We start from the raw sequence: 25,282 nt of genomic DNA, 5'->3' as shown, positions 1-25,282 counted from the left end.
TCCTCTCCTTCCCATTCTGATTCCAGTCTCCATGCAGTTCCTCCAACACTTCAAGCCTTAGCACTTGCTTCCCACTACCTAGAATTTTCTTCTTCCAGATATCCAAACGGCTTGCTCTCTACTTACTTCCTTCACATCTTTGTTCAAATGTCACCTTCTTGGTGAAGTCTTCCTTGGCCATCCTATTTAAAACTGCGATACCAGGCCAGGCACAGTGGCTCATGCCTGTAATCCTAGCACTTTGCGAGGCCAAGGCAGGTGGATCACTTAAGGTCAGGAGTTTGAGACCAGCCTGACCAACACTGAAACCCCATTTCTACTAAAAATACAAAAATTAGCCATGCATGGTGGTACACGCCTGTAATTCCAGCTACTCAGGAAGCTGAGACAGGAGAATTGCTTGAATCCAGGAGGTGGAGGTTGCAGTGAGCCTAGATCGTGCCACTGCATTGCGTTCTAGCCTGGGCAACAGAGCGAGACTCTGTCTCGAAAAAAAAAAAAAAGACTGTGATACCTACTCCCTATCTCTCCTCCCTGTTTATTTTCTTTAGAGTACTTAAACTCATCCGACATGCTATTTTAGTAATTGATGTTACTTATTACTTGTCTGTCCTCACTAGAACGTGGGTTCCATGAAGTCAGGAATTTTTGTTTTGTTCACTGCTGTATACCCAGTGCAAAGAATGATGATAGCGGGTTCTCAAATATTTGTTAAACAAATGAGTAAATGAAGAAATTTTTCCAAGTTAAAAAAACTGAAACACTTATAGAAAAATTTATAATTCACCAAAAACTTCGGTATCACTACAATATATCCTAGTTTTAATGTGAAATTGTCAGTCTATTACCTATTTTGACTGTCCTCAAACTTTTCAATCACTGCAGAGGACACTGGGTTGTTGTTGTTTTGTTTTGTTTTGTTTTTTCGTCTACACACATTACATTCCTTTGGGGAACTTTCTCTCTCCAGTTTCATACTAATTATATTCAGTCCATGTAATTTGATTGGTGATGACTCCATCTCCCTAGAGGTGGGCACAGGACTTGAACCAGACTGATCAGAGTCCTCTCTAAAAACCTAGCAGGCCTAGGCTGCAGACTGACATCTTTTTCCAGCATAGAGAAGAGCAGGCCTGAGACTAAAGCCAATATAGAGAAAAAGAGCAAGGGGGAGAAAAACTTTAATTCAAGATACTATTTGTACCCAGGATTCCTGGAGCCAGAATTTTCCCAGTGTTTTTTGTTTTTTTTCAGTTACAAAATCCAATAAATTCCTTTTTTACATAAGCTTGAGTTGGTTTTCTTTTTTTTGAGACTGAGTTTCACTGTGTCCCCCAGGCCAGAGTGCACTGGTACCATCTCAGCTCACTGTAATCTCTGCCTCCCGGATTCAAGTGATTCTCCTGCCTCAGCTTCCCGCACAGCTGGGACTACAAGAGCCCACAACCGCACCCAGTTAATTTTTGTATATTTTTAGTAGAGACGGGGTTTCACCATGTTGGCCAGGCACCAGTCTCAAACTCCTGACCTCAGTGATCCACCCACCTCGGCCTCCCAAAGTGCTGGGATTACAAGCATGAGCCACCACACCCAGCCTCTTTTTTTTTTTTTTAAGATGTAGGTCTCACTATGTTGCCAGGCTGGTCTACAACTGCTGAACTGCTGGCCTCAGACTCCTGGGCTTAAGCAACACTCCTGCCTCAGCCTCCAGAGTAGCTGGGACTACACGTGTGAGCCACCATGTTTAACTTTCCTGATCTTTGAAGCTTGGAACCCACAAACTCTGTAACATTGGTTCTTAATCATTAGGGGGTCCAAAGACCAATTTGGAAATTTGATCCATCTATGTACCATATTTCCCTAGAAAAAATGCCCCCACCCATGTCAAATGCCACCTATTTTTCTCAGGGGGCTTAGAGACACTGTAGTTCCTTCCACAAACCCCAAGTTTAGCACCTCTAAGCTATACGTTTCTATGAAAACATTTCATATTTGTGGGACTTCTGGGGAAATCAAGTTATTGTTTATTTTTCAGAATATTCAAGATGACCATATATAAGAAAAGTAAAGGTTACAGTAAATATAGGAAAAGAGGCAAACTAATAAATCATTCATTCATTCATTCAAGAAACATCTACTGACTACTTACTATGTACCAGGCACAGGGAACATGACTATGAGTATCCAACTAGCCCTGCCTTCCAAGTGTTCACTGGCTACAACTGAATGCAAGCAGATGATATAAGGTTACATTAAACAGAAAAGCAGAAACTATGAAGTCTGAGTAAGTTATTTCAACATTTTACCTGGATATATAAGCAAAGACTAACAATTAATAGGAAAACGTAATTATTATTTTTTGGCCTGCTTTGAAAATGATGCTCCCTTGGCTAACTTAACTACTATATCTGGGAAAGTAACCAAAAAGAAACAATTTTTTTTTTAGATGGAGTCTTGCTCTGTCACCCAGGTTGGAGTGCAGTGATGCCATCTCAGCTAACTGCAACCTTCATCTCCTGGCTTTAAGCAATACTCCTGCCTCAGCCTCTGAGTGGCTGGGATCACAGACATGGGCTACCATGCCTGGCTAATTGTTTTTTTGTATTTTTGGTAGAGACAGGGTTTCACCATGTTGACCAGGATGGTCTCGAACTCCTGACATCAAGTGATCTGCCTGTCTTGGCCTCCCAAAGTGCTGGGATTACAGGCATGAGTCACTGTACCCAGTCCAGAAATTCTTATATTAGGCACCTCTTGTGTTATGGATAAAATGCTGTTTTAAAGAACATACAGCATTATGTTTACCAAGAAACACTTCAGATGCTGTGCTATTAAACTGCTAACAAAAAATTTTACCACTATTTTGCTTTTTTGTTTGTTTGGGTTTTTTTGGGATGCAGTCTGGCTCTGTTGTCCAGGCTGGAGTACAGTGGCATGATCTCGGCTCACTGCAGCCTCCACCTCCCAGGTTCAAGCAATTCTCGTGCCTCAGCCTCCCAAGAAGCTGGGATTACAGGCATAAGCCACCATGCCTGGCTAATTTTGGTATTTTTAGTAGAGGTGTGGTTTCACCAAGTTGGTGAGGCTGGTCTCGAACCCTTGACCTCAGGTGATTCTAGCACTTTGAGAGGCCGAGCTGGGATTACAGGCATGAGCCACCACACCCAGCCCAGAAATTCTTATCTTAGGCATTTTTTGTGCTATGGATAAAATGCTATTTTAAAAAGCATACAGCATTATGAAGATGCTGTGCTACTAAACTGCTACCAAACAATTTTACCACTATTTTGCTTATTTACAACTTCTTTCTGCCTAATAGGAGACACCTCATAAGGGACACACAATTTCACATCTGCTTTGTTGCTTAGCGACAAAGTTCAGCTTCAGAAGATGGATACCACAGAATATGACAATTCCAAAAAGACCTACCTAGATGATTCAAGCTTCAGAATTTTTCACGTTTTATTATGATTACTGAGGCTTTTTATCTATATCACTTTAAATAAATATGGCAGAGAGAAAAGAGATTTTTTTTAAGTGATGTGATAGGTCTTGGATTGGCAAGGCTATTATCTCCAAAGAGAAATCTCATTTCTTTAGTTTCCTTACATAGGAAAGTACGAGCAATAAAAAAAATATCCCAAAGCAAATACACACTTTGAGTCCTTTCCTTCAAACAAATTAAAACAGATAAACTTAGAGATTACAAAATGGAATGCTGTCTTTCACAAATGTATGTACATTTTCTCCTTTCTTGTTCCAAGCAGATCTTAAACTTCTTGGAATCATAAACTCTTCTGAGTATATTGTGAAAACAGATCTTATACCCACAAAGATAAATATTTAAAACTCAAAGCTATATACATTCATCAGTGCATCTTCAAATTCTAAAAGAAATCAAGCAGGATTCTTCCCCATTTATAAACATTGTTGATGTTGATTTTGTAGAAATAATTTTTTGTCTTGAAAATCCCAATTTTATTTTATTTTATTATTATTATTATTATTTTTGAGACAGAGAGTCTCACTCTGTTGCCCAGGATGGAGTGCAGTGGTGCAATCTCAGCTCACTGCAACCTCCACCCCTTGGGTTCAAGCAGTTCTCGTGCTTCAGGCTCTGGAGTAGCTGTAACTACAGGCATGTGCCACCACACTCAGCTAATTTTTGTATTTTTGGTAGAGACAGGGTTTCACCATATTGGCCGGGCTGGTCTCAAACTCCTGACCTCAGGTGATCTGCTTGCCTCGGCCTCCCAAAGTGCTGGGATTACAGGTGTGAGCCACCACACCCGGCTGAAAATCCCAATTTTAAATGTGTATTGAGTCTTGGTTTGGAAACATACAGTTGCCATCCTCATTTAAAATGCTAATCACAGCCATGTGCAGTGGCTCATCCGTGTACTCCTAGCACTTTGGGACGCTGAAGTGGACAGATTCCCTGAGCTTAGGAGTTTGAGACCAGCCTGAGCAACATGGTGAAACCCCATCTCTACTAAAAACATGATTAAAAAAAAAAATTAGCTAGGCGTGGTGGCATGTGCCTGTAGTCCTAGCTACTCAGGAGGCTGAGGCACAAGAATATCTTGAACCCAGGAGGTGGAGGCTGCAATGAGCCGACATCCCACCACTTCACTTCAGCCTGGGCGATGGAGCAAGACTCTGTCTCCAAAAATAAAATAAACTAAAATGGCCAGCACGGTGGCTCACGCCTGTAATCCCAGCACTTTGGGAGGCCAAGGTGGGTGGTCAGGAGTTCAAGACCAACCTGGCCAAGATGAAACTCAGTCTCTACTAAAAATACAAAAATTAGCTGGGCATGGTGGCAGGTGTGTGTAATCCCAGCTACTCGGGAGGCTGACGCAGGAGAATTGCTTGAACCTGGGTGGCAGAGGTTGCAGTGAGCCAAGATGGAGCCACTGCACTCCTGCCTGGGTGACAGTGAGACTCCATCTCAAAAAATAAATAAATAAAATAATAAAATAAAAAGTAAAATGCTAATAATTAATATGCATCTAAAATAAATATTCCTCAGTTCTGGTAAGACATCCTTAAGAGCTTACACAGGGCATTGAAAGCCTAGTAGGATAAATATAATGTTAACTTTCAAAGAATAATCAAGAATGGCCGGGCGCGGTGGCTCAAGCCTGTAATCCCAGCACTTTGGGAGGCCGAGACAGGCAGATCACGAGGTCAGGAGATCGAGACCATCCTGGCTAACACGGTGAAACCCCGTCTCTACTAAAAAATACAAAAAACTAGCCGGGCGAGGTGGCGGGCGCCTGTAGTCCCAGCTACTCGGGAGGCTGAGGCAGGAGAATGGCGTGAACCCGGGAGGCGGAGCTTGCTGTGAGCCGAGATCCGGCCACTGCACTCCAGCCTGGGTGACAGAGCGAGACTCCGTCTCAAAAAAAAAAAGAATTTAAAAAAAAAAAAAAAGAATCAAGAATCAAGAAAAAGTAACAAGTCACTGGAAGTTTCTAAATTGCTATCTAAGAAAAATATCCATCAAATAGTCTAGTTTTGGGCCATTGTTTTGAGAAATATCACTGACAATATAGGTAACCTCATGAACAAAAGTTGCTGTAAGGTGGAATAGCTCAGAAAGCGGAACACTCATAATTACAAAAATACTTCAGAAATGGCGTAGCTCTATATAGCAATTAGCAACCATGTGAAAGTGGGAAATATTGATATAAGAATTTAAGAATGAGAAAACTGGAATAGAAACAGAGACGGTGTCATGAAATTCAAACAGATGCCAAAACACAGCTCTTGGCAGAAAAAGGTTTGGATTCATGGTCCTAATAAGAGTCCTCTTTTTTCCTGGATGAGGGTTGGAAGTATAGCATAAGGGAAGTAATGAGAATAGTTTCTTTCTCTCTATACCTAACCTTTTCATACTATCAATAAAATACTTAGGCAATAAGTGGCATGGGTTACACTAAAAAGAAAGTTCTCCAATAGGGCTTTCTGCTTCCCTTCTACATTCAGAGATCTTAGTTGGGCTGGTAGCACGTGAGTTCTGCTGAACCTAATTACTCGATTTGTATAGTACAAGCATTGCTGACCTTCTTTATTAATTTAATTTTTAATTTTTATTTATTTATTTTTTAGAGATGAAGTGTTGTTCTGTCATCCAGGCTGGAAGTGAAGTGGTGCAATCATGGCTCACTGCAGCCTCAAGTTCCTGGGCTCAAGTGATCCTCCCACCTCAGCCTTCTGAGTAGCTGGGACTACAGGCACGTGCCACTATACCCAGCTAAATTTTTTTTATCTCTTATTTTTAGTAGAGACAAGGTCTCACCATGTTGCCCAGCCTGGTCTCGAACTCCTGAGCTCAAGCGATCCTCCTGCCTCAGCCTCCCAAAATGCTGGGATTATAGGCATGAGCAACCATGCCCGGCCCTGATCCTCTTTTTAAAGCTTTCTTGATTTACTTCAAAGAAACATATCTGCTTTCTACTTCTAGAATTTCCACTTAACACACAAACTAACTGAGATAACATAAAAATAGGAAACATCCCAGTCCGTCACTTTGTAGTCAAAGAAAAAACTGTCATAGTTAAGAGACTAGGAAAAAGTTGTTGTAATAGTTAAGCCACACACCTATTCACAATGCCTATTCTCCATATGTTAGGCAGTTAGGCAGTATGACGACATTTACTATAAACTAGGTCATGTCATTCATAAGATTTATTCTTAGATAAAATAACATGTTAAATATAAAACTAAAACTCTTTGCCCACCCATCCAATAGGAGTACTCACTGTATGAGAGCCATCAAAGACGTACCATAAACATTGACAATGTAACATGCTAAGTGCTATAATGAAAGCAGAGAGGAAGAAGTGACTAAATCTACTTTAAAAAAGAGAAGTCGGGGCCAGGTGCGGTGGCTCATGCCTGTAATCTCAGCACTTTGGGAGGCCGAGGGCGGATCACGAGGTCAGGAGGTCAGGACCATCCTGGCTAACACGGTGAAACCCTGTTTCTACTAAAAATACAAAAAAATTAGCCGGACGTGGTGGTGGGAGCCTGTAGTCCCAGCTACTTGGGAGGCTGAGGCAGGAGAATGGTGTGAACCTGGTCAATGGAGCTTGCAGTGAGCCGAGATCACACCACTGCACTCCAGCCTGGGCAACAGAGTGAGACTCCGTCTCAAAAAGAAAAAAAAAAGGTGGAGGGGCCACAGTGGCTCACACTTGTAATCCCAGCACTTTGGGAGGCCGAGGCGGGTGGGTCACAAGGTTAAGAGATGGAGACCACTCTGGCCAACATGGTGCAACCCTGTATCTATGAAAAATACTAAAATTAGCCAGGTGTGGTGGCATGCGTCTGTAGTCCCAGCTACTCAGGAGGTTGAGGCAGGAGAATCGCTTGAACCCGGGAGGCAGAGGTTGCAGTGAGCCGAGATCGTGCCACTGCACTCCAGCGTGAGCAAGAGGGAGATTCTGTCTCAAAAACAACAACAACAAAACACACACACACACACACACACACACACAGAGAGAGAGAAATCGGGGACGCGGTGGCTCATACCTATAATCCCAGCACTTTGGGAGGCCGAGGCAGGCGGATTACCTGAGGTCAGGAGTTCGAGACCAGCCTAGCCAACATGGTGAAGCCCTGCCTCTACTAAAAATACAAAAATTAGCTGGGCCTGGTGGTGGGCGCCTGTAATTCCAGCTACTCAGGAGGCTGAGGCAAGAGAATCACTTGAACCCAAGAGGTAGAGGTTGCAGTGAGCTGAGATTGTGCCATTGCACTCCAGCCTAGGCAACAAGAGCGAAACTCTGTCTCACAAAAAGAAAAAAAAAAAGGAAGTCGACAGGCGCACCCAAATCTTGGAAATCATCACTAAAGAACTTATCCATGTAACCAAAAACTACCTGTTACCCAAAAACTATTGAAATAAAATAAAATTATATATATAATCACAATATATATAAGTATATATGTATACATATACTTTTTCATTATATATATATATACACTTTTTTTTTTTTTTTTTTTGATACGGAGTCTCACTCTGTGACCCAGGCTGGAATGTAGTGGCATGATCTCGACTCACTGCAATCTGCCTACCGGATTCAAGCAATTCTCCCTGCCTCAGCCTCCCGAGTGGCTGGGACTACAGGTGCCCACCACCACGCCCAGCTGTTTTTTGTATTTTTAGTAGAAGACAGGGTTTCGCCATGTTGGCCAGGCTGGTCTCGAACTCCTGACCTCAGGTGATCCACCTGCTTCAGCCTCCCAAAGTGCTGGATTACAGGTGTGAGCCACCGCGCCCGGCCATATATACTATTTTTTTAAAAAGAGAGAAGTAATTTTAGCTTACTCTAAAAGGAATGGCTTGTGTAAAACTTTTACTGAGATAAAGACATTCCAGGCAGAGGTCACACAGCACATGCAAAGGTCTAAAGATCATGGCATGCCCAGGTAACTACAACTCACTATTAAAATTTGAGTCAATGTAAAGGTAAACTATAAACCAAAGAATAAGTTGAGAATCTCTCTGATTCACTAAGGGAGTAAAAAGACAAATAAGGTTCCGCGGTGGCTCAAGCCTGTAATCCCAGCACTTTTGGGAGGCAGAGGCGGGCAGATCATGAGGTAAGGAGTTCAAGACCAGCCTGGCCAACACAGTGAAACCCCATCTCTACTAAAAATACAAAAATTAGCCAGGTATGGTGGCAAGTGCCTGTAATCCCAGATACTGGGGAGGCTGAGGCAGGAGAATTGCTTGAACTTGGGAGGCGGAGATTGCAGTGAGCCGAGATCCCGCCACTGCACTCCAGCCTGGGCAACAGAGCAAGACTCCATCTCAAAAAAAAAAAAAAAAAAGATTACATTCATCCATCCATCTTTTCAAAACACAACTTGAGCCCCTCCTGTTTTAAATATTCCATGGTACTGGGAAATGTAATAGGTTACAAGAGAGCCCTGTGTTCTACTGATTGAAATTTAACAGATGAAAGGTCTTAAACATGGGTAATTGCATTTTATAAAAAAGATGGATTTGCAAAAGATCTTGCATAATTCAACAGTCACCTAATTTGAGGTTAAGGCTGATAAGAGACAACTGATATTTCTGTTACTGCCTAGGTAATACCAACATAGGATAACAGCACAACATTGGTTTACAGCTCAGTCAGGTTTGCATATAACAGGATTTCTGAAGACTTTCTGAAATGAAAAGGTAACATTTCAAACTCTGAATAGGAAACGAAACTTTTAACAATCACATAGTTCAAGTCTGTATATGATGTAACCACACTGAAATTATATACGTGAACAAGAAAAAGCACAGGCCAGGCATGGTGCCTCAAGCTTGTATAATCCCAGCACTTTGGGAGGCCAAGGAGGGCTGATCACTCAAGCTCAGGAGTTCGACGCCAGCTGGGGCAACATAATGAAACCTTGTCTCCACGAAAAACATGAATATTAGCCTGGTGTAGTGGTGTGCACCTGTAGTCCCAGCTACTCAGAGGCTGCGGTGGGAAGGGATCACCAAGCCCAGGAGGCAGAGATTGCAGTGAGCTGAGAATGAGCCACTGCACTCGAGCCTGGGCGACAGATCAAGACTTGGTATCCAAAAAAAAAAAAAAAAGGAAATGAATGCTCATAAAAAGTCTAGGATACTCATTACTGATTTAATGTGACTTAATTGATTGCCAGCGGCATGACTTTATAAAGTTGGTCACCCTCTGCTACACTTGGCAAACCTTAGAATAATCATGATAGAGTTAGGCCAAGAGCAAAATCGTGGCAGGAGAGGGGCAGGGTTTTTTTTATTTGTTTGTTTTTTGGGTTTTGTTTTGTTTTTTTTTTTTTTGCAAATTATAAAACCATATTACTCCTGGAAATTCCAGCGAGCCTTCTCAGCACAAGAATTTGTCAGATCACTCAGGTATGTTGGTATAAAATACACATACTCTTCCCCTTTTCTCTGTTTTTCTCACACACATAAATACTTTTCTTTTTAAAGGCTAGGGGCATTAAGGGCCTGTGAATGAGCTTTTTCAGCATGTATAATAACACATCTTCACTAAATACCCCTCTCCCCTTTCAATAACTAACAGGCCAGCAACAACACTGAAGTGACTTCAGACAACTCTCCTGGGAGCAACTAGACATTGTTTAAAAAAAAAAAAAATCAGTGGACAATACAGACTTATGTCAGGATCTAAAAAGAGTAAGCTTTGTGATGAAGCAAAATGCTTTCAAGTCCAGATGGCTTATAGGGACTGTTTTGCCCCACTGTTCTGGGGAAAAACAAATGAATACTTTGAAAAGACAAGCTCCCAAAGTTAAAAAAAAAAAAATTCCCTAGAGGTTGTTGCTTGTTGGAATAAAGATGCAGAAGAAAAAAGAAAAGAAAAAGAATACCCATTTAAATACTTTGACTACAGAACTTGTCTAAAAAATAATATCAAATAAAAGGCTGACTTATTAAGTGTCCATCAAGATATTATATTAAACAATTAGTTAAATGTAATTGTTTTTAAATGTAATTTCTTTTAAGAAATAAGACAGGATTGAAGACCATATTAAATAACACTCAAGGGATGTAATCCTCCCAAGTCCAAAATGTGAAAAAATTTTAACACAAATAATTTGGTTTCTTCTACAATAAACGTCAAGTGGGGAAAAAAGAAAAAAAGAACCACTATATATAAAGAGAAACTTGAGACATATTGAATCCAGTATAAATGTGTAGACTCTCTTGTTTAGATACTGATTGAAAACAACCAACTACAAAACTACATTTGTGAGACAATTAGGGAAATGTGAACACTTATTAAGTATTAAATTTATTAAAGAGCAATTGTTTATAAATTTTAGATGTGATACTGATGTTGTGGTTTCTGTATTTGTTAAACAGCCCTATCTCCTAAGGATACAATGATATAGTCTTGTCTGCCTTAATATTATGGTGAAAATGCTGAAGGGAGGTAGGGAAGCACAGGTGAAAAAAACATTGGCTTGGCCAGGCACAGTGGCTCATGCCTGTAATCTCAGTGCTATGGGAGGCCAAGGTGGGAAGATCACTTGAGGCCAAGAGTTTGAGAACAGCCTGAGGAACACAGAGAGACCCTCATCTCCACAAAAAAGAAAAAGAAAAATTTAGCTGGACATGGTGGCAGACACCTGTAGTTCTAGCTACTCAGGAAGCTAAACTGGGAGGACTGCTTTAGCCCAGGAGTTCTAAGCTGCAGTGAGCTATGATCACACCACTGCATGACAGCCTGGGCTACAGAGCGAGCAAATGTCTCTTTTTTTTTTCTAAAGAAAAAATACTGGCATATTGTTGGTAACTGTTGAAGTTGAATGATGGGTATATGGGAGTTCATATATATTCTACTATTCTCTCTAATCTTCAATGTTTGGATATTTCTGTAAAAAAAAAAAAAAAGTTGGCCAGGCAAAGCGGCTCATGCCTGTAATCCCAGCACTTTGGGAGGCTGAGGTGGGCAGACTGCTTGAGCTCAGGAAGTTGAGAGCAGCCTGGGCAAAACAGCAAAACCCCTTTTCTTTTTAAAAAACAAAAAATAAAAATAAATTTTAAAAAAGTTTAAAACAAACTGGAATAAAAGTATCAGTAGTGTTTAATATGAAAAGTTTTTCCTGCCATTAAAAAGCAAATATGCAGAAAGGGGCATGTACAAAGACATTCACTGAAGGGCTATATGTAACAGTTCAAAACTGGAAGATAACTTAAATGTCTATCAACAGACAGTAGATAAGAAAATTATAATAGATTCATACTATGGAAAATATGTAATAGAAAACTGGTGTGGTATGTGATGATGGGAATGAAAACAGGAGAGTTCAGTGGAAGTCTAAAATCACTAGTTAGTAATATTCCTAGTAAGTAAACAGTCCCATAGCAGAGTGGCCAGGTGGCCTTCCTTGCTCAACTACATAGGAAATAAGAGGTTTGTCTTCTGAATAAACTGAACCAGAGATTTTAGACTAGGAACATTCTAGGCACAGCCAGGCAGGTGCCAAATGACAAGTGAAATTACATGAAAGTCTGAAGTCTACATACTAAAAACAGTAATAGGGCCTCCTTCCTGCCTTCACCCAGGTTGCAATAATGTAGATAACTAGGCTTACCTACCACTCCACCAGCCACCCCTCAAAGAGATTATCCTTCTCTGGAAAAACTCAAATGTCTCTACGAAAGGACCATGGGATACTGAAATCTGGGTTCCCAAGAGGCAGTAAACTGTATTCAGGCACACAAAGCTTCCAACCCTCCTTTTTTAGTGCCTCACTTTTAAAACATGAAGAGATAATTAAGAATTATAAGGCACTTTAAGTTCTAGCCTGAAAGAGAGAAACCAAAACTATAAGAAATGAAAATGGGACTCTGAAGAAACAGACAAAACAGGAAACAAATGAAAACTATAATTAATACACTCAGGGACCACAGAAAAGTCATTGCTCCCATGAAACCAGAATAGTATGCTATTTTTAAAAGTAGTGAGGAGAGAAGCAAAACAAGAAAGAACACTTGGAAATTATTAAAGTATGAATTGACGAATCCAGCACTTTTTGTCTTTCTTATATACAAACTATACCTTAGGGTAACCAAACAGTTGATGAGGGGAAGTTTCCTTTACAAGAAAATTTAGCTGATAAATGTTGAAGGAATAAATGGATTGAAATAGCATCATTTCCCAACCCCTAATGATATAATAAGGAATATCCAGTTTTCCAGGTTGTCTCATAAATGTTTTTACACTCATGATCCAAACAAGGTTCATACATTACATTTGGATAATATATCTCTTAAGTCTCTTTTAAACTCCAGATCCCCGAATAATGATCCTTTTCACCTAAGTGATGATCCTATAATGGAATACTATAAAACCATTAAAAATATATAGCTATATACTTCCAGACATAGTTTGTTGCCAGTTATCAGTGAATAAAACTGAATAGGCAATTCGCAGAAAAGTAGAATCACCAGTAAATGTAAAACATGCTCAAGCACACTAGTGATCTGACAAAAGCAAATAAAAATAAGAAGTGGCAGCCAGGCGAGGCGCAGTGGCTCACACCTGTAATCCCAGCACTTTGGGAGGCCGAGGCGGGCAGATCACAAGGTCAGGAGATCAAGACCATCCTGGCTAACACTGTGAAACCCCGTCTCTATTAAAAATACAAAAAAAAATTTGCCGGGTGTGGTTGGCGGGTGCCTGTACTCCCAGCTACCAGGAGGCTGAGGCAGGAGAATGGCATGAACACAGGAGGCAGAGCTTACAGACAGCCGAGATCTCACCACTGCACTCCAGCCTGGAGGACAGAGTGAGACTTCGTCTTAAAAAAAAAAAAAAAAAAAAGTGGCGGCACGGTGGCTCATGTCTGTAATCCCAGCATTTCGGGAGGCTGAAGGGGCAGATCATGAGGTCAGGAGTTCAAGACCAGCCTGACTAACATGGTGAAACTCCATCTCACTTGATCTTAGCCAAAAGTCAAGAAACGATGAAACCCCTTCTCTACTAAAAATACAAAAATTAGCCAGGCATGGTGGCGCATGCCTGTAGTCCCAACTAGTCGGGAGGCTGAGGCAGGAGGATCACTTGAACCTGGGAGGTGGAGGCTGCAGTGAGCTAAGGTCGTGCCACTGCACCCCAGCCTGGGCGACAGAGTGAGACTCCGTCTCCAAAAAAGGAAAAAAAATTATATACATACATAGTGATATATATATAGTGATATATATGTATACACATGTATAGTTATATATATGTGTGTGTGTGTGTGTATACATATATATAAGGTGGTTTCACATCTGTAATCCCAGAACTTTGGGAGGCTGAGGTGGGTGGATCACTTGAGGTCAAGAGTTCAAGACCAGCCTGGAGAACATGGTAAAATCCGAACTCTACTAAAAACACAAAAACTAGCCAGACATGGAGGAGGCGTGTGCTTGTAATCCCAGCTACTTGGGAGGCTGAGGCAGCAGAATTGCTTGAACCCAGGAGGCAGAGGTTGCAGTGAGCCAAGATTGCTCCACTGCACTCCGGTCTGGGTGACAGAGCAATATTCTGTCTCAAAAAAAGAGAAGAGAAGAGAGAAAAGTAAAGTGTTGGTAAAGATATAGGAAAATGAGAAGTCTTTTCTACTACTGATAGGAATATAAATCACTGCACTCCTTTGACAAGCAATGTTACCGTATCCAGTTAATTTTACAAATATATATCCTAAAACCTGGCATCCTATTTCTAAAATATATACCTTTGAGAAGATCTTACACATGCACCAAATGTTACTGCAACAACGTCTGTAATATATAATGTGGTAATGAAGATGGATAGTGGTATAGTCATGTGATAGAATACACAGCAGTTAAAAGGAAAGAATTAGATGCATATGTATATCAACATGGACAGATCAACAGATAAAAAAATAAAATGCAAGATTATATAAGAATGTAACAGTGTCATATTGTGAAATACATATGTGGTCTCTGACCCAGTTTCCTAACATATAATTCCTAAAATCCTTAGAATTTCCAGAGAGATGTCTTTTTGTATGTTAATGAGTAGATTCATGGCTGGCAGCCCCTATGTAGTAGCTTAAGGATGGGAGCTGGTCATTGGAAAGACCAAAAGCATAATTAGAGGGTTAGGACTTTCAGCCCATCCCACACAACCTCCCGGGAGGGGAAAAGGGCTGAGGGGAAAGGGGCTGAAGGTGAAGTTGATCACCAATGGCCAATGGTTTCATACCTACGTAGTGACGACTCCATAAAAACTCAAAAGAACAAGGTTGAGAGATCTTCCAAATAGCTGAACACACGGAGGTTCCTGCAGGGTGACATGCACAGGGAGGGCATGGAAGCTCTGCACCACTAACCCCATACCTTGCTTTATGGATCTTTTCATCTACATCCTTTGTAACAGTAAACATAAGTGTTTCCCCAGGTTCTGTGAACCACTCAGTAAATCAACTGAACCTGAGGACGGGGGTTGTGGGAACCCCAGTTTATAGCCAGTTGGAGACTGTACTGGACACAGAGGATTCATCAGAAATAAAAGACAGTAGCTGGGCAAGGTGGTACATAACTGTAATCCCAGTGATTCAGAGGCTGAGGCAGGAAGACAGCTTGCACCCAGGAATTCAAGATCAGCCTGGGCAACACAGCAAGACCCTCATCTCATGAAGAAAACAAATTAGGCCGGGCGCGGTGGCTCAAGCCTGTAATCCTAGCACTTTGGGAGGCCGAGACGGGCGGATCACGAGGTCAGAAGATCGAGACCATCCTGGCTAACACGGTGAAACCCCGTCTCTACTAAAAAATACAAAAAACTAGCCGGGCAAGGTGGCGGGCGCCTGTAGTCCCAGCTACTCGGGAGGCTGAGGCAGGAGAATGGCGTAAACCCGGGAGGCAGAGCTTGCAGTGAGCTGAGATCCGGCCACTGCACTCCAGCCCGGGCGACAGAGCCAGACTCCGTCTCAAAAAAAAAAAAAAAAAGAAAACAAATTATAGTATCTATATTACACACACACACACACACACACACATATATGTACATATATATATATGGCAGGTTGGTCAGAAGCACAGGTAAAATAACCTGAGTCTTGAGATTGGCATAAGTGTTGGCGGTGGTCTTGGGGACTGAGCCCTCAAACTGTGGGATCTGACACTATCTCCAAGTAGACAGTGTCAGAATTAAGGTAGATGACACCTAGCTGGTACCTGATACAGAACTGATTGCTTGCTGGTAGGGAAAACCACTCCCATATTTTTTATTTGTTTGCTTTTTAAGATAGGGTCTCATTCTGTTGCCTGGGCTGGAGTGCAGGTGACACAATCCCAGCTCACCGCAACCTTGACCTTCAGGGCTCAAGCAATCCTCCTGCCTCAGCCTTCCAAGCAGCTGGGACTACAGGCACATGCCAACACGCTCAGTTAATTTTTGTATTTTTTATAGAGATGGGATTTCATCATGTTGCTCAGGCGGGGCTCAAGCAATCCATCTGCCTCAGCCTCCCGAAGTGCTGGGATTATAGGCATGAGCCACCGCACCTGCCCTCCCCCACACATTTGGTCACATAAGTCTTCTACGTTTTTTTTTTTTTCAGGTCTGATGGGTAATGTGCCAATGTTGTAACAAGGTTCAAGGGTGGCATATCTCACACACCTGCATGAACACCCAATCATCATGCTCATGAACTACAAAAAGAGCAAGCTGATTGTTTTTGGTGTGACAGCAGAAGAAAGACAGTTAATGGGTTTTTTTTCCCACTCTTAAGCAATGGTTTCTGAATTAGAGGGAAGAGTGAGGCAGTTATAATCACAAACGCTCTGAGAGATTGTTTTCCAAACACACAGGCCCTGTCTAGCAGCACTTCTTCCACCCAGAGTCTCACAAGCCTATGGGGGTAGATGGGTTTTTCTTTTTTTTTTTTGAGACGGAGTTTTGCTCTTGTTGCCCAGGTTGGAGCGCAGTGGTGTGATCTCGGCTTACTGCAACCTCCGCCTCCAGGGTTCAACCAATTTTCCTGCCTCAGCCTCCCCAGTAGCTGAGATTACAGGCATCCACCACCACGCCAGACTAATTTTCTATATTTTTAGTAGAGACGGGGTTTCTCTGTGTTGGCCAGGCTGGCCTCAAACTTCTGACCTCAGGTGATCCGCCTACCTCGGCCTCCCAAAGTGCTGGGATTACAGTCATGAGCCACTGTGCCCGGCTAGATGGGTTTAAAGAATTGGCTACCTTGGGCCAGGCACGGTGGCTCACACCAGTAATCCCAGCGACTTGGGAAGCCAAGGCGGGCGGATCACAAGCTCAGGAGATCAAGACCATCCTGGCCAAAATGGTGAAACCCGGTCTCCACTAAAAATACAAAAATTACCCAAGTGTGGTGGCGTGTGCCTGTAGTCCCAGCTACTGGGGAGGCTGAGGCAGGAGAATTGCTTGAACCCAGGAGGCAGAGGCTGCAGTGAGCTGCGATCACGCCACTGCACTCCAGGCTGGGTGACAGTGAGACTCCATTTCAAAAAAAAAGAATATGATGTACCATTAATACAGTGGAAAAGTGGCCGGGTGTGGTGGCTCACGCCTGTAATCCCAACACTTTGGGAGACCAAGGTAGGCAGATCACCTGAAATTGGGAGTTTGAGCCCAGCCTGAACAACATGGAGAAACCCTCTCTCCACTAAAAATACAAAATCAGCCAGGCATGGTGGCGCAAGCCTGTAATCCCAGCTACTTGGGAGGCTGAGGCAGGAGAACTGCTTGAACCCAGGAGGTGGAGGTTGCGGTGAGCCGAGATAGCGCCATTGCACTCCAGCCTGGGCAATAAGAGCAAAACTCTGTCTCAAAAATAAAAAAAAAAGGAAAAAAAAAAACAGTGAAAAAGTAGTATGTTCAAAGTAACTTGTGACATCATCTCAGCACTCAAAAAGTTTCAGATTTTGAAGCATTTCAGATTTCAGATTTTCAGATGAGGAATGCTCTACCTGTGCTATGTTTGCTACATCAGTCAAGTGATGCTTTACTTTGTTATGCAGTTTTGTGCTTCTGTAGGTATATGGCCAACATCTTATATTTCTGACTTTAATTTACAGATCTTTAATCCTGACACTGTGGTTTTTGCTTCAACACTTGACTCTGTTATGAAAATATTCTTCTATTAATAATAAAAAAAAATTCACTAGAAATTGTTACCTTAAAAAAGAACCGGCCGGGTGTGGTGGCTCATGCCTGTAATCCCAGCACTTTGGTAGGCCGAGGAAGGTGGATCACCTGAGGTCAGGAGTTCGAGACTAGCCTGGGCAAAAAGGCAAAACCCTGTCTCTACTAAAAATAAAAAAAAATTAGCCAGGCATTGTGGAAGGTGCCTGTAATTCCAGCTACCCAGGAGCCTGAGGCAAGAGAATCACTTGAACCTGGGAGGCAGGAGTTGCAATGAGCCGAGATTGTGCCACTGCACTCCAGCCCGAGCAACAGAGCAAGACTCTGTCTCCAAAAAGAAAAATAAAAAATTAAATAAAATAAGGGTAAATAAGCACTTCGCCCTTAAATGCTTCTTCAGTATGTCAAGGTAACAAACTTTAATGCTTGAGACATTTAATTTGGCTGTTTAGAAGTCTGTTTAATTCCTGGCCCTTGGCTAGGTTAAGGATGGTTAAAACTGAGCCAATTACAGACTGAATTCCTAACTCAAGATAAAAGTATTTTTTAAAGAGTTAAAACTAGGGTCGGGCACAGTGGCTCATGCCTATAATCCCAGCACTTTGGGAGGCCAAGGTGGGCAGACTGCTTGAGCCCAGAAGTTTCAGATCAGCTTGGGCAACATGGTGAGACTCTGTCTCTACAAAAAATACAAAAAGTAGCTGGACATGGTGGTGTCTGGCCTGATGCCTATAATACTTGTGACAGTGCCTGTCGTACCTGCTACTTGGGAGGCTGAGGTAGAAGGATCACAGGAGACTGGAAGTCAAGGCTGCAGTGAGCCATAATCATGCCACTGTACTCCAGTCTAGGACAGAGAGACCCTGTCTTCAAAAAAAAAAAAAAAAAGGCTAGGTGCAGTGGCTCACACCTGTACTCGGGCACTTTAGGAGGCCAAGGCGGGAGGATCACCTGAGGTCAGGAGTTCGAGACCAGCATGACCAACATGGAGAAATCCTGTCTCTACTAAAAATACAAAATTAGCCAGGCATGGTGGCACATGCCTGTAATCCTAGCTAATTGGGAGGCTGAGGCAAGAGAATCACTTGAACCCGGGGGGCAGAGGTTGCAGTAAGCCAAGATCATGCCATTGTACTCCAGCCTGGGTAACAAGAGCAAAACTCCATCTAAAAAAAAAAAAGTTAGGCTGGGCGCGGTGGCTCACGTCTGTAATCCCAGCACTTTGGGAGGCCGAGACGGGCGGATCACGAGGTCAGGAGATCCAGACCATCCTGGCTAACACGGTGAAACCCCGTCTCTACTAAAAATACAAAAAACTAGCCGGGTGTGGTGGCGGCGCCTGTAGTCCCAGCTACTCGGGAGGCTGAGGCAGGAGAATGGGGTGAACACGGGAGGCGGAGCTTGCAGTGAGCTGAGATCGCGCCACTGCACTCCAGCCTGGGCGACAGAGCGAGACTCTGTCTCAAAAAAAAAAAAAAAAAAAAAAAGTTAAAACTAAACAAAGCCAAAAATGAGTGTATAATTTCTGCCAAATGTGTCCCAAATCACATCAAACAAGTTCAAGTGGACTATTTTCATACAGAAACCATAGGCAATCTTTTTTTTTTTTTTTTTTGAGACAGAGTCTCACTCTGCTACCCAGGCTGGAGTACAGTGGCCGGATCTCAGCTCACTGCAAGCTCTGTCTCCCAGGTTTATGCCATTCTCCTGCCTCAGCCTCCCGAGTAGCTGGGACTACAGGCGCCCGCCACCTCACCCGGCTAGTTTTTTTGTATTTTTAGTAGAGACGGGTTTCACCGTGTTAGCCAGGATGGTCTCGATCTCCTGACCTCGTGATCCGCCTGTCTCGGCCTCCCAAAGTGCTGGGATTACAGGCTTGAGCCACCGCGCCCAGCCAGGCAATCATTTTTTTTTTAAAGTTACCCTTACGGGCTGGGCACGATGGCTCATGCCTATAATCCCAGCACTTTGGGAGGCCAAGGCAGGCGGATCACGAGGTCAAGAGATCGAGACCATCCTGGCCAACATGGTGAACCATCATCTCTACTAAAAATACAAAAATTAGGGGCCGGGCGCAGTGGCTCAAGCCTGTAATCCCAGCACTTTGGGAGGCCGAGGCGGGTGGATCACGAGGTCAGGAGATCGAGACCATCCTGGCTAACATGGTGAAACCCCGTCTCTACTAAAAATACAAAAAACTAGCCGGGCGTGGTGGCGGGCGCCTGTAGTCCCAGCTACTCGGAGGCTGAGGCGGGAGAATGGCCTGAACCTGGGAGGCGGAGCTTGCAGTGAGCCGAGATCGCGCCACTGCACTCCAGCCTGGGCGACACAGCGAGACTCCGTCTCACCGTAAAAAAAAAAAAACAAAAACAAAAAAAAAAAACAAAAATTAGCTGGGCTTAGTGGCACGCAACTGTAGTACCAGCTACTCGGGAGGCTGAGGCAGGAGAATCGCTTGAATCTGGGAGGCAGAGGTTACAGTGAGCCAAGATCGCGCCACTGCACTTCAGCCTGAGCGACACAGTAAAATTCTGTCTCAAAAAAAAAAAAAAAATTACCCTTCTGGTTTTACAAAAGTCTGGTTTGATCCTACACTTTGAAAAACCCGCTTAACCTTTAAAAAGGTATTTGTTTTGCCATTATCTGATGCCTGGCAAAAAATAAAAATAGAAAACAAACAAAAAAGGTATTTGTTTCTGACAGGTAGCAGTAACAAGACGTGGCTAGGCTAGAACAGGTAACTGAAAGAAAATTCAAATTGAGAAGCTCACAATTAAAAACAGAAATTTGATTTATACCATAATAGTCTTTTTTTGGGGGGGGGCGGGGGGGGGTGGAGTTTCAATATTGCTGCCCAGGCTGGAGTGCAATGGCTCAACCTCAGCTCACTGCAACCTCCGCCTCCCAGGTTCAAGCGATTCTCCTGTCTCAGCCTCCAGAGTAGTTGGGATTACAGGCGCCTACCACCATGCCTGGCTAATTTTTTGTATTTTTAGTAGAGACAGGGTTTCACCATGTTGGCCAGGCTGGTCTCAAACTCCTGACCTCAGGTGATCCGCCATCCCTGGCCTCCCAAAGTGCTGAGATTACAGGCATAAGCCACTGCGCCTGGCCTATACCATAACAGTCTAGCAGAGGCTTTTAACCAATATGGATTTCAATACCCCAAAAAATAATTGTTTATTTTTCTTTAGAACAAATGTTTTCTTCAGAAATAAATGTTATTTTACTAACCATTTTATCTGTTACTCTAAGGTACTGCTGAATCCTGATTAGAAAGGTCTAACGTGGGCCATGCACGGTGGTTCACATTTGTAATCCTAGCACCTTGAGAGGCCAAGGTGGGCGAACTGCCCAAGCTCAGGAATTTGATACCAGAATGGGTAACATGGTGAAACCCTGTCTCTAAAACACAAAAAATACAAAATACTAAAATACAAAAAATTAGCCAGGCATGGTGGCACACGCCGGTAGTCCCAGCTACTTGGAAGTCTGAGGCACGAGAATCGCTTGAACCTAAGGGCCAGAGGTTACAGTGAGCTGAGATCACGACTCTTCCAGCCTGTTATCCAGCCTGGGTGACAGCGTGAGACTTTGTCTACAAAAAAAAAAAAAAAAAGAAAGAAAGAAAAAAAATAGAAATGTCTAACATAAGAGACTAAACAAAGAGTTAAAATTAAGTTTTGGCACTCAATCTTCATTTGTATGAAAATTTTTTTTTTTTTTGAGGTGGAGTCTCACTGTGTCACCCAGGCTGCAGTGCAGTGGTATGACCTTTGTTCACTGCAATCTCCACCGCCTAGGTTCAAGTGATTCTCACGCCTCAGCCTCCCCAGTAGCTGGGATTACAGGTGTACATCACCACACCTGGCTAATTTTTTGTATTTTTAGTACAGATGGGGTTTTACCACGTTGGCCAGGCTGGTCTCGAACTCCTGACCTCAGATGTACTGCCCGTCTTGGCCTCCCAAAGTGCTGGGATTACAAGCATGAGCCACTGTACCCGGCATTATTAATATTATCACTATTATTTTTAGAGATGGGGTCTTGCTATGTTGCCCAGCTGGCCTTGAATTCCTGGGCTCAATCTCTTTTGAGTAGCTGGGACTTCAGGCGTGTGTCACTATACCCACCTTGAATTCCTACAATACTTCTGAAAGTAATTCCAATGATCTTAACATTTAGATTTTTTAAATGCATAAATATTTATAGACTAGTATAACAATGTAAGTAAAGTGTCTGAAATAAGTCTGAAATAATTATATCCAGGAGAAGTCATAGTTTTTCTGTATATGCAAAAGTGAAAGGACTTATTGAAAAACTTTTTGGAAGTTTTAGCATAACTTGGCACCAGAAGTAAGAACAATAATTTGAATGCACAAAGAGAACTTGAAATGGTTAGTCTTAGCAATCTGACCTTTAGCATAGTCATCCATCCAACCAACAAATTTCTGTTAATTATCTACTGCATCTTAGTTGGTGGGAGAATAAAAGCAATAGGTTACTTTGACATAGCATTGAAAGTGTTATAAGAAGGCAAGAGGACTGTAAGCTGTGGAAGGATACAAAATGTGCCCAATCCACACTCGATTGTTAAGGCTTTCCAGAATTGAAATCTGAAAGATAAATAAAATTAGGCAACAGAAAAGAAGAGAAAGTGAGTGCAAAGCAAAGGAATAGCTTTTAGGAAGGCCTAGAGAGAGAATACTTTTTGCAAACCAAACTCAAAATGTTCAGTATGGCTCAAAAAGAAACAGATGAAACTGACAAGATTGGGGCAGCCAGATCACAAGGTCTTGTATGTTAGGAACTTAAGTCATTTTCAAGAGCTTTAGAAAGAGCAACTGGCTAGGCACGTGTGCCTCACATCTGTATTCTCAGCCTTTTGAGAAGCTGAAGTGAGAGGACCACTTGAGCCCAGGAATTCGAGAAAAAGCCATTAAGGGCTTGTGGAATGATCTGATCAGATTTCCATTTTGGAGAGATGGGCGGTTTACAGGTTGGCCATACTGGAAGCAGAAAAATCAGTTATGGACTAGTTTTAGTTGTCCATTCATCTATTCAGAAAAATTTCCCTGGCACTTTCTATGTGCTAGGTACTGGGATATAGTGGTGAATGACAAACTTCCAGGTCTATGGAGTTTGCATTCAGGGTGAGAGATATTGGTGGCCTGTACCAGAGTAGTATAAATGGATTTAGAAAGTAATGAGATTGCAGCAATATTTAAAAGTTGAAAACAAAAGAAAGTAGCAATGGGAATGAGGAAGAGTTAGGGATGGTAACCTGATTTCTGGCCAGGTAGATGGTAGTATCATTCAAGAAGATAGGGAACAAAAGAGAACCAGATTTGGGAGATAAGTTCAGTTTTGGACACGTTGGGAGATATTCACGCCTGGTAAACAATCATAAGATGAATGTGAAACTCCAGAGAGAGATCTGGCCTTAAAGTTCTTAGCAGGCTATCAGTTCCATGAGTAAACAATCATAAGACGAATCTGAAACTCCAGAGACAGATCTGGCCTTAAAGTTCTTAGCAGGCTATCAGTTCCATGAGAGAAGGACCTTGTCTGTTTTACTCACCACTGTATGCCCAATGGGCACAGTATCAGGCACATAGTTGGCACTCAATGAAAGTATCTGTAAGGCCGGGCGTGGTGGCTCACACCTGTAATTCTAGCACTTTGGGAGTCTGAGGCAGACGGATCACACAAGGTCACCAAGTTCAAGACCAGCCTGACCAAAATGGAGAAACCCCATCTCCACTAAAAATACAAAATTAGCCAGGTGTGGTGGCACATGCCTGTAATCCCAGCTACTCAGAGCTGAGACAGGAGAATCGCTTGAACCCAGGAGGTGGAGGTGATGGTGAGGTGAGATCATGCCATTGCACTCCAGCTTGGGCAACAAGAGTGAAACCCCATCTCAAAAATAAATAAATAAGTAAATAAATAATATCTGTTAGATGAATGGGTTAAACATTTTGGAATAATCAACAAACGGTAAATTGAACCCCTGGAAATAGAGGACCTTAGAAAAAATGCCCAGGAGTACAACATTCATCTGAGTAAGAGGAATCCACAGAATGGTCAGGTAGGTAAGAGGAAAGCCAAGGAATTTCAAAGTCAAAAAACCTAAATATAATGTTTCTCAGAGGAAGAAGTAGCCAAAAAACACTGCTGAGACATCAAGTATGAGAAGGAATAAGATAGAAAACAAGAAAGGTATTTATGAGAACTTTTCTGAATGTTTAAGAATGAGTAGAAGACAATCTAAATAAGTATCTAAAGTTTCAGATCTAAATAATTACCTTATAAGATGAAATGAATTATTTGCTGCAAGAGCAGCTTAACCTTTTTTTCTTCCCTTTTATTCCCCAGTAGCTTGAATAAACACTTAAAGCTTAACCTTTATTAACTTGTTTATTCCATCTAAAGTGCCTACCTCTTCACTGCTGCTTGCTTGGTTAAAAAAACTAAAATTATGGCCGGGCGCAGTGGTTCATGTCTGTAATACCAGCACTTTGGGAAGCAGAGGCAGGAGGATCACTTGAGGCCAGGAGTTCGAGGCCATCCTGGGCAACACAGCAAGATTCCCCCCGACTCTACAAACGCGCACACACACACACACTAGCTGGGCATGATGGCATACACCTGTAGTCCCAGCTACTTAGGAGGTTGAGGTAAGAGAATCATTAGAGCCCAGGAATTCGAGGCTGCAGTGAGCTATGATCACTTACTCCACTGCACACCAGCCTGGGTGACAGAGCAAGACCGTGTCTCAAAATAAATAGATAAGAAAAATAAAATTTAAAAAAAATTTTAAGTAAAATAAAGTGCCTGCCATTCTAGTCTTTATCCCATCACCCTGTTTATTTCCTGCATGGCATCTATCACCATCTGTAATTAACTGGTTTGCTTATTGTTTATTGCAATGTGAACTCCAAGAAAACATGGGCTACCTTCCCTGTCTGTTTCATTAGTGGCTACATCCCCAGGGCTTAGAACAGTGTCTTGCTCTGCCAGGCGCGGTGGCTCACGCCTGTAATCCCAGCACTTTGCGAGGCCAAGGCAGGTGGATCACCTGAGGTCAGGAATTCAAGATCAGCCTGCCAACATGGTGAAACCTTGTCTCTACCAAAAATACAAAAATTAGCCAGGTGTGGTGGTAGGTGCCTGTAATCCCAGCTACTCAGGAAGCTGAGGTGGGAAAATCACCTGAAACTGGGAGGTGGAGGTTGCAGTGATCCGAGATCAAGCCACTGCACTCCAGTCTGGGCAACAGAGCAAGACTTCATCTTAATTTTTTTTTAAAAAAAAAAAAGGCCGGGTGGCCGGGCGCGGTGGCTCAAGCCTGTAATCCCAGCACTTTGGGAGGCCGAGACGGGCGGATCACGAGGTCAGGAGATCGAGACCATCCTGGCTAACACGGTGAAACCCCGTCTCTATTAAGAAATACAAAAAACTAGCCGGGCGAGGTGGCGGGCGCCTGTAGTCCCAGCTACTCGGGAGGCTGAGGCCGGAGAATGGCGTGAACCCGGGAGGCGGAGCTTGCAGTGAGCTGAGATCCGGCCACTGCAGTCCAGCCTGGGTGACAGAGCGAGACTCCGTCTCAAAAAAAAAAAAAA

General features: G+C 42.8%; 1 protein-coding gene and 1 non-coding gene across 6 annotated transcripts in view; both read right to left on the bottom strand.

Annotated features, from left to right (window-relative positions):
- Nucleotides 1–25,282, bottom strand: part of SPAG9 (sperm associated antigen 9) — a 161,974-nt gene that overhangs the window by 124,411 nt on the left and 12,281 nt on the right. The gene's annotated exons all lie outside the window — the stretch shown is intronic.
- On the bottom strand, nucleotides 16,101–16,204 carry LOC112610497. The gene has a single exon (XR_003116392.1). It is a non-coding gene; the product is annotated as a small nucleolar RNA U13 (small nucleolar RNA).

This window comes from Theropithecus gelada, chromosome 16 (assembly GCF_003255815.1).
Source record: "Theropithecus gelada isolate Dixy chromosome 16, Tgel_1.0, whole genome shotgun sequence".
In the NCBI taxonomy this organism is placed as follows: domain Eukaryota; kingdom Metazoa; phylum Chordata; class Mammalia; order Primates; family Cercopithecidae; genus Theropithecus; species Theropithecus gelada.
The sequence above is the reverse complement of the archived record's forward strand: the minus strand, read 5'-3'. Positions and strand labels throughout refer to the sequence as shown.